At 36.1% G+C, this 16,566-nt stretch overlaps 1 long non-coding RNA gene across 1 annotated transcript; it reads right to left on the reverse strand.

The window, feature by feature from the left end:
• Window positions 1-820: 820 nt before the first annotated feature.
• On the reverse strand, window positions 821-11,566 carry LOC110596054. Its single transcript, XR_002482233.1, has 2 exons — window positions 11,298-11,566; window positions 821-1,353 (listed from the first exon to the last, which is right to left on the reverse strand). It is a non-coding gene; the product is annotated as an uncharacterized LOC110596054 (long non-coding RNA).
• Window positions 11,567-16,566: the final 5,000 nt, after the last annotated feature.

Genomic DNA, 16,566 nt, shown 5'->3' on the forward strand with positions numbered 1-16,566 from the left:
AAACATGAGTTTACATCGACATCTTCAATTCTAGCCAATTGTCACATTGACCATTCTCACCTGTTCCTTGACTTTTTCCATAACTTCCCATTCCAACATTCCAACAGTGAGACACCTGATGTCGACGTCCACCATCCATTTACTTAATTGTTTAGTTCTATTGTACACATGAGGTTGTATCAGGATTGTTAGCCCCATAATCCTGTGGGGAGCAACTTCATTAACCACACTACAGTGCTTACACATGGCGATTTTTGTCTTTAGTTCTACAGACTCCACTGATTTCCAGAGTTGCTTTGGTAAGCATCTTTTCCCCACTCCCTTCAGGGAGGTTATTTCATTCATTTGCAATAAAGTTTGATTCTTTCATCGCTGTTTCCCTTCCATCACTGTTTGGCTTCCTTGATCTCCTAAATTACTTTGTTTTAATTTGCACACATTAAGCTTTACATTTTGTGCTGCATATTATCTAGGCTTTGACAGATGAATTATATCATGTGTCCACCATGACGGTATCATAAGGATAGTTTAATTACTCAGAATACCCCCGGCATTCCATCTATTTAAGCCTGCCGTCTCCCAGAACCCTTGACACCCACTGGTTTGTGTACTACCTCTGTCGTTTTGTCTTTTCCAGAATGTCATAAAATGGAGTCCTGTGGCCTTCCAAGCTAACTTCTTTCACCTAGTCATAGACATGGAAAACGCATGCACATTTTTGCATGATCTGATAGGTCCTTTCTTTTTCTCCCTAAATAATATTCCATTGTATGGATGGACCACAGTTTGTTTAAGCTCTCACCTACAGAAAGACATCTTATTTGCTTTCAGTTTTTATTGATTATACATAAAGTTTTTATATACACTCATGTGCAGAACTGATTTTCAGTTTTATCATTTAAAAAAACTTTTGCTGAGATATAATCCACATGCCGTGAAACTCACTTTTAAAATGTCATCTTTAAGATTTTAGTATTTTTTTAGGACATTCACAGTACTGTGCAGTTATCATCACTATCTAATTCCAGAATATTTTCAGCAACCTAAATCAAGCCCTGAGCCCCACAATTACTTCCCTTTCTTCCTTACCACCAGCACCCTGCAGCCACAAAGCTATTTTCTGTCTCTATGTCTTCTCCTATCTGGACATTTCACATAAATGAATAGTATAACGTCCCCCTTTGTGTCTGGTTTCTGCTGCTCAGCAAACTGTTCTCCAGGCTCATCCATGGTGTCAACTGTATCCGTCAAGACTCCTTCCTCTGTATATCTGAGTATGATTCCATCGTGTGGCTATACCACATGCTATTTTCTCATCAGTTGATGGACATTTGGACTGTTTCCACGTCTTGGCTGTGAAGAATAATACTGCTGTAAACATTTACATACAATTTTTGGCTCAAACATATGTTGTCTTATCTCTTGGATATATACCTATAAGCAGAATGACTGGATCATATGGTGACTCTTGCTTAACTCTTTGAAGAACACCCAAAGTGTTTCCCAAAACAGCTATGCCACTTTCTATACCCACCAACAGTGGATACGTATTTCAGATGTCTTCATATCCTCGTAATGCTTGCAATTGTCCATCTTTTTTATTATAACTGTGTACTGGGTGTGAAGTGATCTCATTGGGAGGCACATTTCTCTAATGACTAGTGATGTTGAGCATCCTTTCATGTGCTGAACATGCAGATTTCTGTATGGACATAGGTTTCAAATCAGTTTGGTAAATACCTAGAAACACTCTTGTTGTATTATGCATAACGAGTGTGGACTCTTCATTTTTATGCAATCAAATACATATGATGTAAAACAATCAGCATTTATGAACTTTATCTGGAATGCACCATGGCAATTCCCCATTTGTTGGCCAGAGGGGAAACAGAAAGCTCACACTGCTCTGTGTTCTTCCCTGAACATGGATAGGAGAGATGTCACCCTCTAGAGGAGTTGGCAAGGTGCTGAGGTACCTTTCTTCAGTTGTCACAGTGGCCATGTGTGCTACAGGAATTTAGTGTCTGAGGACCAGAGTTGCACAATATGTGGAAGAATCTTACACAATAAGAAATGTCCTGTCCCAAATGTCACTGCTCATCTCAGATGCAAATGATAGCCAAGAAAATGAGTAAATAGAAACCCAAAAATAGAAAAAGTAAAGGATAAAGTTCAAAATTTGCAAATGATGTGCACAAATATAGAAAGAATGCCATAGTTAATCAACAATTTTCTGGGACTGACAGGTGACAAGATCTCCTTCTTAGAACTGTCTTGAGCCTAAATTCATCTCTGGGACCTATAGTATATGCTATCATCTTTTTATGATGAGCTCTGGGTCCTGTGAGACTTTTGTTTTCCTTATTTATATTTTGTCTCTTCATCCTGACTCTCTAACATCATTTAAATCACCCAAATGAGAGTCTTGTTTCTGCAATCACAAGATGGTAACCAGCACACTTTATTGTTTTCCCTTTAAAGATATGGAGAGGATGGATATGAAGGGGGTATTTAAGCTTCCACTTTACTTTGAAGTTATTCATTGTAAGTGGTTAGGACTAATATTTGCATTGTGGTTAAAAAAATGACAAGTAATTGTGCTGTCTTTAAATATTAACCTGGAAAGCTCATTATTTGGGATGCTTTGATTCATTATTTTTTTTCTATGTGATACTAATGAATTGCTTTCTGAGGTCATACAGAATTATGAACTTCAAATCAAATATTTGATTAGGGGAAAGATGCAAGCACTTGGTATGCTTATTCTGAACACGTGGGATATTAGTCTAAAGTATGATTTAGCATTATAAACCTGAAATTAACACAGAAAATGTAAAAGTTTCTTAATTTAATCTCCATTGGTAGGAATTATAGCTTAGATTATGGTGAATTAGAACTCTGTAAAAAAAATTACCCAAGTCTCACTCTGTATATACCAAAGCATTTAATATCTATTTAGTTGAATTTTGCATGTTTCCAAAATGCTAAATTCATGTTTTCCCAGCGATTGGAGACTAGATAATTGTTCTGTATTACAGCTGACATGGTAAGTGATGGTTCAGTCCCAGGGCAGTCCAATACACAAGCTTCCTGGAATTCATTCCTGTGTATAATCCTCTCTCATGAACCTGGGCAGGACCAACAATATGCTTAATCACAAGGATATGTCAGAGTGACACTACTAGCTCCACACCTGAGTCTTAAATAGTCTGTAAGTCTCTACTCTTCACTCTCAAAAGCCCTTCGTCTCCAGGCAAGTTCAGCAGTCCTTCTAAAGACTTGGTCTTTGAGAAGCACCAAAGGGAACGAGAGACCTGTGGCTCATGGAAAGAGAGATGTGTGGCTCCCTAAACTTCTTTTCTGCCCACAGCTAGTCAGTTGAGCTCACCCACAGAAGTGACTAGCAGCAAGACACGCAGAAGAACCAGCAGCTGAGCCCTGCACATACTGTAATATTGTAAACAAATAATTATTGATTCAAGTCAGTATAGTTATTTTGTCTATTTATTAATTTTGTTATAGATATGGGGGGTAATAGTCAGGATTAGCTAAACAAGTAGGCTTCTTGCAGGTGAAGTTTGGTCTTCACTTCCCCTAGTTTGGGTCCAGGTACTCTGTGTTGCTGCATGTTCACTCTCCCTCTCCTGACTGCCAATCCCTCCCTTGTGCTAATGTGACTAATGTTAAGGGCTCGTTTATGAGTGAGAACATGCAGTATTCTGTTCTTTGTTTCTGTGATAGACCACTAAGTATGATGGTCTCCAGCGCCATCCATCTTGCTGAGAAAGTCATGACTTTGTTCTTCTTTATGGTTGTGCAATACTCCATTGTGTATATGTACCACATTTTCTTGATTGGCAATGAATAAGCAGACAAAGCACCGATGGTGTATACCCAGCACTACCCAATTTTCAAGGGGAGTACAAAGAATAGAAGAGAAAAAAGTGATGTATGACTGACTTCCAGTTTTTGAGTTAGAGCTTGGTACACATCTTCTCATTGAAGTTTTGAAACTTCTATTTTTGGCCATAATACATTCCAGCTACATTTCAGATTATCCAGAATCTGGCAGGGAATAGTTACTGAGAATTTTCATGGGTAAATGAATTTTCACCTTCTAACAAGTAACTTATACATAAACTTTTGGAACACATTAATTTACTGGGTGTTACTGATATCATGAGATGCAATCCTTACAGGTATAATTTTCAATTATTGCTGTAGTTAAGGTGAGGAGAAAATTTGAAACTTTCTTGCATCAAGAAAGAAGTAAGACAGTTGGTATCAGGAACTAATTGGAAAGGAAGGGTCAGAATGAGCCAAGCATAGCAGAACAAGACAGATGTTCTAAAGGAAGTCTAAAGGAAGTGACATTTTCCAAGGAGTGAGGCCAGAGGAGAGGTGCTGTAATAGTAGGGCACATACAATTCAGTTTATGATCACACTGGATGGGTGAAGGTGTTCTTAAGAAATTACTCAAAGATAACTCAAGCAGGAAGTTACATGGTTGGGTCTTGTTTCAGAGGGATTAATTTGGCAGCAGTTCATGGTTGGTGGAGGAAGACTCAGCAAAACCTCAGAAGACCTCACCGACATTCAGTATTTCCACAGTCTTCTCTAGTATTCAGAAAATATTTTTAAATTCACATTTTATATTTTCAAATATAAAATAATTAAAAAGAGACAGTAAGTAATTTTATTTTGCAATTTAGTCAAGTGCTGTCATATGTCATAATCGAGTCAAATCTTCTTGTCCAAAAAGCCAAACTCTTTGATCACATAACTTTAATGATCATCCTAGATTCTTCCATGATACATTTAATAGAAGTTGCATAGTTTTTTTTTGCATGCATAGCATTTGATATCCTGGAAAAATGTGTTTATAATGACTTTCCTTAACAATTTTTTTTTTGCATGTCTATGTCCATATGTGGTTTTCTCTTTTCAATTTCTTACTCTGGACATGATCTTTTATATTTTGACTGAAAATTATGACAGAGTATTATGTATTTATATGTGTCTCCTTGTGAGGAGAAAAGATGTTTAAGAAAAAAGATTCAACGAAGTAGTAAAGAAATAATTGAGTCAGGGTGCAAAAAAAATGAATAATTCCTCTCATATCCAGTTTAGTGCCAAATGCCTTTGAGCACCTTAGACCAATGTACTTCACACTGTTATTTGCGCTTGTGTATACAGTATCACAGGAACCAAGAGACAAATGTCTTGTGAAATTTATTACCTCTATGAGCATTGTAGGCAAAGAATGTGCTTACACACAGATACACTGTCCACTGGGCAGAGCCTGTGCTTGGTAAACAATTATGACTAGGCTTAGTGCTAGAATGCAGGTGCGTGGGTCTGTTCCACTTACATTTCTAGGAGCACAAGCTGGGGTAGGATTTCTTCTAGCACATAACCTGGATATTTTATTTGCTACTACTCTGCAGAAACTGGAGGAAGTCTTTCCAAATTAGACGAAGTGTTTAAGGGAGATTAGCACCTCATTAAATTTCCTGAATTGGTCTCAGTGTCAAGTTAGGCTTTCGTGCCATGGAGTAGTCACATAAGGCATTCTCTACAGCCACAACTGATGTGGTGTGTATGCCTGTGATTTAGGGTGGTATGTCATGTCCCTAGATTACAAGCAATCAGTTTCCCGCTGAAACATGTAATCGCAAACTTGAACCAAATAAAGAATGAATCAAATAAGAAGCTTGGTGAATGTTTTAAAATGCAAAGTCTACATATATTTTTAGACTTGTATCCATTATAATCTATATTATAAAATATGGAAATTATTTTAAAATCCAAAAAGACTGCATATTTTTGAAAAGCATTACTCTAAATGGATGTAATTTAGGATTTAAGTATTGTTTGTGATACAATATTAAAGGTAGTTTTTTGTTTGAAATATTTAAACTAGAGATGCTTGTAGATTAATTTCCAAATTAAAACTCATAATCATATGTTAATTCTAATTTTTTCCTGTCATATAAGTGTAAAATTGTATTTTTATCTCTAAGGTAACATAATGAACCATGAATCTAAGATTTGAAAAACTGTATACTAATGAACTGATAATTCCCGGGTGCATATGTTGGGAGGGCCTTTTTTCAAAGCATATCTGAAAGTATAAAGAGTTTCTTTTCAATTTGATTAGCAGTAAAATTAGTGAACTAGAAACATTATTCATAATACAATAGAGATGTAAGAAAGTTGGAAACTTTCCAATTGAGTATTTGGAAACAGGGAGAACGTAATTGTTCTGAGGGTGAGAAACAAATTATTGATTACATTTTCTCAGTAAAGTGTTATTTGAAATTCAAACTAAATTTGTTGTCATTTTTTGCTGAGATTATGTCCATCTTCTCCTTCATAAAGCTTGGCACATAGTAGGTGCTCAATAAATATTTTAAAAATTAGTTCTAAAGTGCAAATATGTCCATTAATTATAACTATGTTGAACTGTTGTTTATTTGAACTTAAAAATTATGGATTTTTTTATGTCATTAATTAGAAACAGTCAAAAGAGTCGGTTCAGTGGCTCAGCCTGTAAACCCGCGTTTTGGGAGGCCGAGGTGAATGAATTGCCACGGGTTCAAGGCCCGCCTGGGCAACTTGGTGAGACCTCATCTCTACAATAAATCAAAAAATTAACCGGGCGTGGTAGCGTGCGCCTGTAGTTCCAGCTACTTGGAAGGCTGAGGTGGAAGGATCACCGGAGCCCAGCAAGTCGAGGCTGTGGTGGCCAGGAGCAGCCACTGCACTCCAGTCTGGGTGACTAAGTGAGACTTCAACTCCAACAACAACAAAAAAAAGATAAAAAAGAAACAGTCAAAAGATATGAACATTGATGCCATTGTTGGTGATTATATGAAGTAAATTTGTGATTTATGACATTTGACTAAATATTTCTATCACAAGTGTGCAAATAATATCTGACACTAGGATGTATTAAGGGCAATTTATTGTATATTGAGTGATTTTATCTTTTTTATAATGCCTCTCAAATGTGTAGTGGTTTTTTAAAAAATGTAAACCTAAGCAATAAAAGAGTGAAAGTGCCTACATATTAAATGAAATATTTAGAGGAGTATTTCTTAGTCTATATCCACTCAAACAGAAGGTAAGAATTTTCTAGGCAGCATAAGAAATTATACTAAAATGAGTTGCCCCTGTGTGTATAAGTGAGTACATATTTGCACTCGTGGTGTGTATATTTTACAATGACAATATAAATGAGAATATAAATATTTCTTGTGACTGAGTGGGAACTTTAGTGCCCCAAGTCGTGTATGTACTGGATAAAAGAGTGTCTTAAATATTCACAATCTGTATCATGGCTATATGCCTTAAGGAAGTTCTTCCATTGTGTAGGAAAAGCATGCTTAGGGCAAACCTAGAGCTGCGAGGAGGGAAAGGATCAAGAGTGAACAAGGATATAAGTAAGGAGAGCCATGGACTCACCAGGAGTGTGAAAATACTTTTATTATTCATTGGACAAGAAAATTTCAGAACCAGGCATCCAAAAAATCCCCAAAGGCTGACATGTGTGGCTTCTGTTTAAAAGGTACTGCTAAACAGATGCAAAGAAACAAGCTTGAATATTCTCAAATGACATTTGCATCTGGAAGATGAAGTAGATATGTCAAGCTTTATTTTTATCTACCATCGAATCTACCTGATCCCATAATAAGCAAGTATTTATTAATCATCTGACATTTATGTGCATACAATACTGTGTTAAATGACAAGGAAACAGAATCATTAAGCATTCCATACAACAGCCTTGCATCGTATGATCCTATTAGAAAACCAGGACTCACCCATAGAACAACAGTAACATCACATCATCTGCTATATTTCAAATATGCGTAACACAACAAAAATTGCTATATCCAGCTATTACATAAGGTGAAATAAAATACTCGTTAAAATCAAACAGCATTGGATCATAAAGGTGAAGAAGTTAAAAACCACAGAAGAAGTAGAATTTTAATAGGCTACAATTTCATGTAGAAGAAACAATACAGCAAAGACACTAATCTGAGAAAGATGAACTAAGATGGAGTTGTCCTGACTGAGCATACAACATGTATATTGATGGAAAAGTCTAAAAAAGTAGGTTGGTTATAGAATGGCGAATATCAAACACTAGGCTAAGAAGGTACTAATAGTATTTTTAAACCTGTAAAAATATGAGAAGTCATTAAACACTCACACCTTAGAGTGACGTGATGAGGCACTGAGTTTTAGGAAGGACACCTTGATGGAGGACAGTGAAAAGAATGGAGTGAAGGTGTGGAGACAAGTTGGAAAGTTACTCTCATAATCCAGATGGTAGGTATTAGGAATCTGAAACAGGATGAAACAGAATGAATGGAAAGCAAGAAAAGTATGACATTGCAGAGATTGAAGTAAAAATACTATCCAATCAAATAGATATCAGGACAGGTACGATTAATAAATATATCATTAACTAGTGTTTGTTACAGATTTTTATGTCATGTTCATAAATGATATTGTCTGAAATCTTCCTTCTTTTAATGTCATTGGTGTAGGTATCGGGGTAATGCTAGTTTAATAAACTGAGAATAAATGTCTTCCTTCTTCATCTATTTTCTGGAAGAGTTTGAATGGAATTGTTATTTCTTCCTTGAATATTTAGTAGAATTCACTAGTGAAGCAATGAACTTCGTTCTTTAATAGATATTGAGCTATTTGGATTATATATCTCCTCTCGATTGAGATTTGGAGGTTTGTGTCTTTCAAGGAATTTGTCCATTTCATCAAATCCATCAAAATTATCAGCAACAGTTGTTTATCATATTCTCTTCTTATTCCTTTAATATCTGTAGCATTTGTAGTGATATTCTTTCATTTCTGACATTGGTAATTTGTGTCTTCTACTTTTTTTCTTGATCAGTTTATCAAGAGGTTTATCAATTTTACTGATCTTATCAAAGTATCAGCTTTTGGTTTCATTGTTTTTTTCCTTGCTGATTTTCTGTTTTCTATTTCACTGATTTCTACTCTTCTTTTTATTGTTTCCTTTCTTTTGATTACACTGGGTTTAAGTTTTACCTCTTTTTTGGTATATTTCTTGGTTGTAAACTTACAGCACTGATTCAAGATCTTTCTTTTTTAATAAAAACATTTGATGCTTTAATTTCCCTCTAACAACTGCTTTAGCTTCATCCTGCAAGTATTGATAATGTGTGTTATCTAAAGTTTGTAATATTGAAATATTTTAGGATTCCACTTAATCATTATGAAAATTATTTAGCAATGGTAGGGAAGAAACGATGATCACATGTCAGAATTGAATAAAAGAAGACTCACACAAACTGAATACTCAGATTTGGCTTTTGGAACCAGATAATCTGTTTCTAAATATCTTGCTCTTCACACTGTATGACGTGGTTTCACAGGATACTGCGTAAGTTCTCAGGTGTGAAGTACTTAAAGAAAGTAACTACTGGCCAAAGTTTTGAATATAGGAAAAGAAACAGATGTTTTGTTTTGTTTTTCCTGGAGGACAGGTGAGTTGCTTTGTACTATGGTGAGCTGGAGCTATGAACATGAGAAATAGGAGCTGTCTTGCTGAAGTGCCCATTCCCTGGAACGTCCTGAAATCTGCGCCTGGAGGCTTCATCCAGAAGAAAGGCACCTCCCAGTTCCTACTCCTCAATTTGTTGAATTGGGGAAACATCATTTCATTTACTTTCCACCTACACTTACTTGCCCATGTTCAGGTAGAGTCTTCAGACCTCAGAAAACAACCAGAACTAATGCAGATCAGAGCCTGGAGATGGCAGCATGACTTTCAGAGATACAAAATGTAGGAGTAAATCCAGGCTGAAGGCTGTGGAATCCAGAAATCCAGTGGTAACTATGCATTATGATCAATTCTACCTTATGGAAAGATATTTGCGTTATTTTGGAGTATCAGTGTGTCAGTAATGGGCATAAAAAGGTGTTCTCTCAAAGGAGAAGAGAAACAATAGATAAAGCCTGATAGAAAATGTAAATTGTGTGGGAAATAGACATGTACCACCCTCCCCATCAAATTTACATCTTACTAGATTCTTCAAAATGACGGTTGAAAAGATGCTGGGACTAGAAAGTCTGCTTGCATCTCAACTGACACACTTGAAATGTGGTTGGATATTGCCTTGTTTGCCAGTCAAAACCACATTGAGATACCATCTCATACCAGTCGGAATGGTTATGATTAAAAAGTCAAAAAACAACAGATGTTGGCAAGGTTATGGAGAAAAGAGAGTGCACATACCACTGTTGTTGGCAATGTAAATTAGTTCAATCCCTGTGGAAAGCATGTTGGAGATTTCTCAAAGGTAGAATTGCCACTCAACCTAGCATCCAATTCATGGTTATATACCCAAAGGAGCATGGATTGTTCTACCAAAATGTCACCTGCACCTGTGTGTTTATCGCAGCACTATTCGCTATAGCAAAGGCGTGGAACTGATCAAGGTGCCCATAAACTGGATAAAGGAAATATGATACATATACACCATAGAATACTACACAGTCATAAAAAGAATTAAATTGTGTCCTTTGGAGGAACATGGGTGCAACTGGAGGCCATTATTCTAAGTGAATTAGTGTAGAAACAGAGATCGAAATACCGCATGTTCTCACTCCTAAGCAGGAGCTCACTAGGTATCCATGGACATAAAGATGAGGATAACAGACATTGGGGGCTCCTAAAGGGGGAGAGAGGAGAGAAAGGGCTGGAAAGCCACCCATTGGTACCATTTTCACACCTGGGTGATGGATTCAACAGAAGCCTGAACCTCACCACCACACAATATAACCATGTAACAAACCTGCACAAATACCTTCTGAATTTAAAATTTTAAAAAACAGTGAGGAAAATAACAAAGGTCAAACCTGAATGCATGAAACAATGATACAAAATAATGGGAAAGAAAATGCATTTGGACTAGCTCGCAGAAGGGTTTTGTTTCTGAAAACAATTAACTGCAAGAACAACAACAAAATACTATTAAAAAACAATTAACATTCACAAAAACATATGAGAAAGCATTGCTTTCTATAAAACAGGAGAAAGCTACGTAACAAGATAATGTTCATAGAAAATGGAAAGATAATGATTTAAAATAAGAAAGAATTGCAAAGAAATGTGAGATTATATTAAAAGAATGTAAATCCTGTTATACTCCAAGTAGCTTAATGAAATTGTACAGGATGAACTTGAGAAGACCAACCAGGAACCGAAGAAAAGAACAATAAAACAGTAGAAAACTTACACTCTTTTTGTCTCTGATGTTTCAGTCAATCATAAAAATTCATATGGAGAAATTTGAGAATCAGGAAAACTCCTTGGATCTTGTCCTCAGAAATACATACCTATGCATAGACACATAGAACTTACATCAATTTCAAGGGCTTCAAAGACCTCTTAATGGCATTCATGTACCCCAGTTACTAGGGGAAAAAAAAGCAAACACCTCTCACTATGCAATGGTGCTCAATAATCTATTTCAACATTTCCAAAACCAATATTCCATGAACACATTTTTCTCCCAACTGGCTATGACCAAAGTAATCCCACTCACATAAGTTTGGGGAATGTTCAGATAAATAATAGTAAGCACATTCCATTACTTCATTATTTCTTGGGACCTCTTATATGCAAAATATATATATGTGACTGTTTTTAAAAAGGTTCACCCTCTGCCAGGCATTGTTCTATATGTTTGACATATATTCATTTTGCAGTCTTTCTAACAATCCTTTTAGGTAGGTGTTATCATTTTCCCTATTTTACTGTCATGGAAACTGAGTAAAAGCAAGATTAAATAACTCACCTGATTCACACAGCTAGTAAATTGGAAGAGCTAGGATTTGACAGTCTGGCCCAGAGTCTGTGATTAACCATGAAAATAATTAAAAAAAAAAAAAAAAAGGAAGCAGAGCATAAGGGAACTATTACACTTTTTATTTGGAGGTGAACCTATCAATATTCCATAGAAGTGGTGTTTTATAGAACATAGTATGGGAAGTAGTAATATGATTGATTGGGTAGTTTGAATAACTTAAAGATATATACAAATTTATACATGCATACATCTAAATAACTTTGAAAACTAATAAATGATACAGGAAATACTTACAAAACTTGGCCATCTATTAGACAACTAAAAATATCTCAACATATTTGAGGAAGAAATTGTACATTCTATATTCTTTGATAGCAATGCCATGAAATTAAAAATTATGAACTCCATTAATTATGATATAATTACAGTCGCTGAGGGAGGATTCAAAATAAAAGTTCTTAAACAAGATCGAGGTGTCTTTCCCACCGACAATTCTTTCACAAGCCCTGAGGGTGGACAGGGTGGCTCCTTGGTGTAAGGGACTCAGGCTTCTTCTCCAGGCTTATGCCCATCTTGACCTGCCATTTCCACCGGGGTCCACGGTAGCTGCACAGTTCCTGTCTTCTCCATGTCTGCATTTTAGACAGGAGGAGAAGGACACACACTTCCCCTTAAAGAGTGAGAGTGTGTACCCCATTCCCCACCATTTCCACTCACTTCTCCTGGGGAATGTAGCTACAGGGGAAACCCAGCTAGAAGAGGACCTAAAGGTCAGGTGCTCAGTTAAATAGTGTTACCACGTAAGAAGGAGTTAACTGGTATTAGCTTTGCTCAAGAGAAAGATTCTCTTAACCCAGGTAAAGGATGAAACCAAAATTATCATTACAGAAGGTTTTAAAATGGTGATGATGCCAAACTCATACGCCAAAGGAAATCCAATGCCTAAATGATTTTATGTTGAGCAAGAAAGAGTGAAAAGGAATAAATTTATCATTAAGGTCAAGAAGCTAAAAACAATTATTTTAAATGAGTATATGAAAAGCAGAGAAGTAGCAATAGAGATACAAATATAGATTAATAATTTATGAATAAAAAACAACAGTGGTAGGATAAATAAAACGAGCATCAGCTTTTCAAAAGACTGTTAAAAGAGATAAACTGCAGAAAATGCAAGTCAGTTTTTTTTTTAACGTATTCTTTTTTTAAGTCTGAGTATCACTCTGTCAGCCAGGCTGGAGTCTAGTGGCTGATCACAGTTCACCACAGCCTCGACCTCCTGGGCTCAGGTGATTCTCCTGCCTCAGCCTTCTGAGTTATTGGGACTACAGGTATGTGCCACCATGCCTGGCTAATATTTTGATTTTTTCTTTTGGTTGCCCAGACGGGTCTCCAACTCCCAGGCTCAAGCAATCCTCCCACCTTGGCCTCCCAAAGTGCTGGGATTACAGGCATGAGTCACTGTACCTGGTTTGCATATTCTTAACATTGTGTATGAAAGAGAGAATACCATCTCAGCTACAGAGAAAGACTGATGATTGAAGTATATACTAGCACCCAGTGCAGTGCTTGGTACAGCACTTGACACATGTACTAGGACCTTAATTATTAACTCATTAATTAGTTAATAGACTCTGACCCACAAACAACCTTTGTCTATAAGATAATCCATATACAAGTATATTATAACAACAAAAATCGACTTAAGAAGACGCTAGAAATATGAATCTCCAAAGAAGAGAAAAAAGAAGGAAATCAATATTTTTCTAGCACATTCTGTGTACCAGCCATCATTTAGGATCAGAGTCCAGGACCTGGGAAGGCATATCTAGCAGCTATCAGAGCTGGTTTAATGGGTAGAAAGTACTTGTATTTTCATTTTCATTTTTGATAAACTAATTGGCCTAGTGAATTCTCATTTATTTATTAAATTTACCTCCTCATTAAAGCTTTTATAAACTTTATCTAGCTATTGAGTTATTAATATATTAATAATCAACTTCTATGAACCCTTTGTATTATATATTCACTTTCTATTTGCAGAAAATATTTTCCCAGTTTTATATTTAAATATATTAGTGTATTATTTACAACTTAGAGAGCTTGAATATAGATTTTTAGTGCTTCTTTTTTTATATATTCATAACTTTGAAAAGTATTGCTTTAGACGTAATTCTAATTATTGATATGGTGGAATATGTTGCAATAGACAGACATTTCTGTTGAAAATAATATAATTTTTAAAAATGCATATGGGCTGGGCACAGTGGCTCATGCCTGCAATCCCAGCACTTGGGAGGCCAAGATTGGAGGATCACTTGAGGTCAGGAGCTGGAGACCAGCCTGGGCAACATAGTAAGACCTCATCTCTACAAAAAAATAATAAAAATTTTTTAAAGTAGCTGGTCATGGTGGTGCACACCTGTAGTCCCAGATACCTAAAAGACTGAGGTGGGAGGATCACCTGAGCCCAGGAGATTGAGGTAAACCGTGATTCTGCCACTGCACTCCAGCCTGGGCAACAAAGTGATACCCACCTCAAAAATAAGCGAACAAACAAATAAAATTTCATATGATCTCTCTTTTCTTTTTCTGCTCAATGTTTCTATAAACCTAAAACTTCTCTGAAAAAATAAAGTTAATTAGAAATTAACACGTGTGCTGTGGTCTGAACTTTCTTGTCCCTCAAAATGTATATGATGTAATCATCAACCCTAAGGTGTTGGTATAAAGAGGTGAGCCCTTTGGGGAGGTGCTTAGGTCCTGAGGTCAGAGCTCCTATAAAGTAGTCCCAGGAGACTTCCTGCTTTTTGTCCACCGTGTCAGGACACAGTGAAAAGACGGTGTCTGTAAGCCAGATGCCTTCAGCCTTGATCATGGACTTCCAGCCTTCAGGAATGTGAGAAATACATTTTGGTTGTTTCTAAGCTACCCAGTCTGTGGTATTTTCTTATAGCAGCCTGAAGACATAGGGGAACTGCAACCAGAAACAAGGCTAGGGAGACTTGAGATTTTGAAGGAAAGTTAAGAGCAGTAAGTTCTTGGGCTAATGACAGCTTTTTTTCCTAAGCATATTCGCTACTTGTGGCCTCAGGTCAAGGATCTGAGAATCCTCCTAGCCTCCTACCCCAGAATAAACTCTGGGAACAGAGAATCCAGCAAAGTTTGTGGTAGGCTGTGAAATAAAAGACAAAAGTTGAGATCTGCAGGACTGTGATCCTGGTGAGAAGGGAGGGGTAGACGGGTATGGATACATGAAAAGTTCTCTCCACGGGTTATTTGCCAGGTTCTGAAGTTGCACAGGCGAGAGCTCAGACACTTCTGAAGAGCAGACGGGAGATCTCTGCACTCTTTTAAATGGAGGACATAAAAATAACATCTCACAGCCTACCAGGGAGAACAGCCCAAGTAGCAAAGAAGTCGTTGATGGCTACACCGAATGGGAGCTAACCAGAAGCAGGAAAAAGTGGTACTTAAACAGTAGCTTATCTTGATCCAGCTCAGGCCCTACTGAAATTAAGGTCTTGCTCTATCTTTCTGACCAAAACAAACAAGCAAAAAAAAAGTGAACCCTCTTTATAGAAAGAGAGTATCAGAAAGCGAACTATATAAGAAAACATTCACGAATGACAAACATTCTATTATCAACTACTGGACGTGTAAAAAGACAGCCTACTTGAATTTAAAACACATGATTAAAAACAAAAAAAAAAAGAAAATAACAAATGATAAATATATTGGAAATTAACAGGCAAAAACTTCTAAGTAAATATAATTAATATATTAAAATAAATAGAAGAAAAGATGAAGAAAAGAGATGAAAATATTGAGAATTTCATCAATGCATTCAAATATGTAAAAATACATACACATTTTAGAACTGAAAAGTAAAATAGAAATTAAGATTCTGAAGATGAGTAAAACTGCAGATTAGACACAGTAGAACAGAGGGTTACGAACAGCAACACGAATTAATGAAAACATGTAAACTGGAGAATAGAAAAGATAAAAGTACAAAAAAAATAAGGGAAATGGAAGACATAGTGGACGGTCCAAGAAGCATGTAATCAGGTCCCATTAGAAGAATAGCAGCAGTATTTGAAGACATAATAGCCACAAAGAGTCAAATCAGGTGGAACTCACCACCCACAAAGTTCAGAAGCTTGGGATAACTCGAGGAGGGTATGTACAATTAAAACTACACCAAGGCACACCAGGACACGCAAACAAAAATAAAAATGAAATGATGACAATAGTAAAGAAATGCTCTAAAAAGAAACAACAAACCCAAAATACAATGAAATGAGATCCCAAGTGCTAGAAGGAAACACCATCTGCAGAAAAAAATATTCTTTAAAAATTAAAGTGAAATAAAATGTTCAGATAACTAAATACTGAAAGAATCTGTGGCTCACAGAGTTAAATTAAAAAAAAGTTGATTAATCCTAAAGAAGGTAGGAAAAGACATTAGAAATATTAAACAAGTGGGTTATGTAGAAAATAAATAATGTGAAAATCCCTATAACCCCCATCAATAATTATATTAACTATAAAGAAATCAAATATTCTGACTAAAAGATTTTTTAAAGAAGACTGACCATGCTGTTTATTAGATGCACACCTAAAATATAAGAACACAGAAAGAGTGACAAATTTTATAAATATGTGAAAAATATACTATAAAAACACCATTCAGCCT

The sequence above is a fragment of the Carlito syrichta genome, unplaced genomic scaffold (genome assembly GCF_000164805.1).
Source record: "Carlito syrichta isolate Samal-C Ts95f unplaced genomic scaffold, Tarsius_syrichta-2.0.1 Scaffold305869, whole genome shotgun sequence".
In the NCBI taxonomy this organism is placed as follows: domain Eukaryota; kingdom Metazoa; phylum Chordata; class Mammalia; order Primates; family Tarsiidae; genus Carlito; species Carlito syrichta.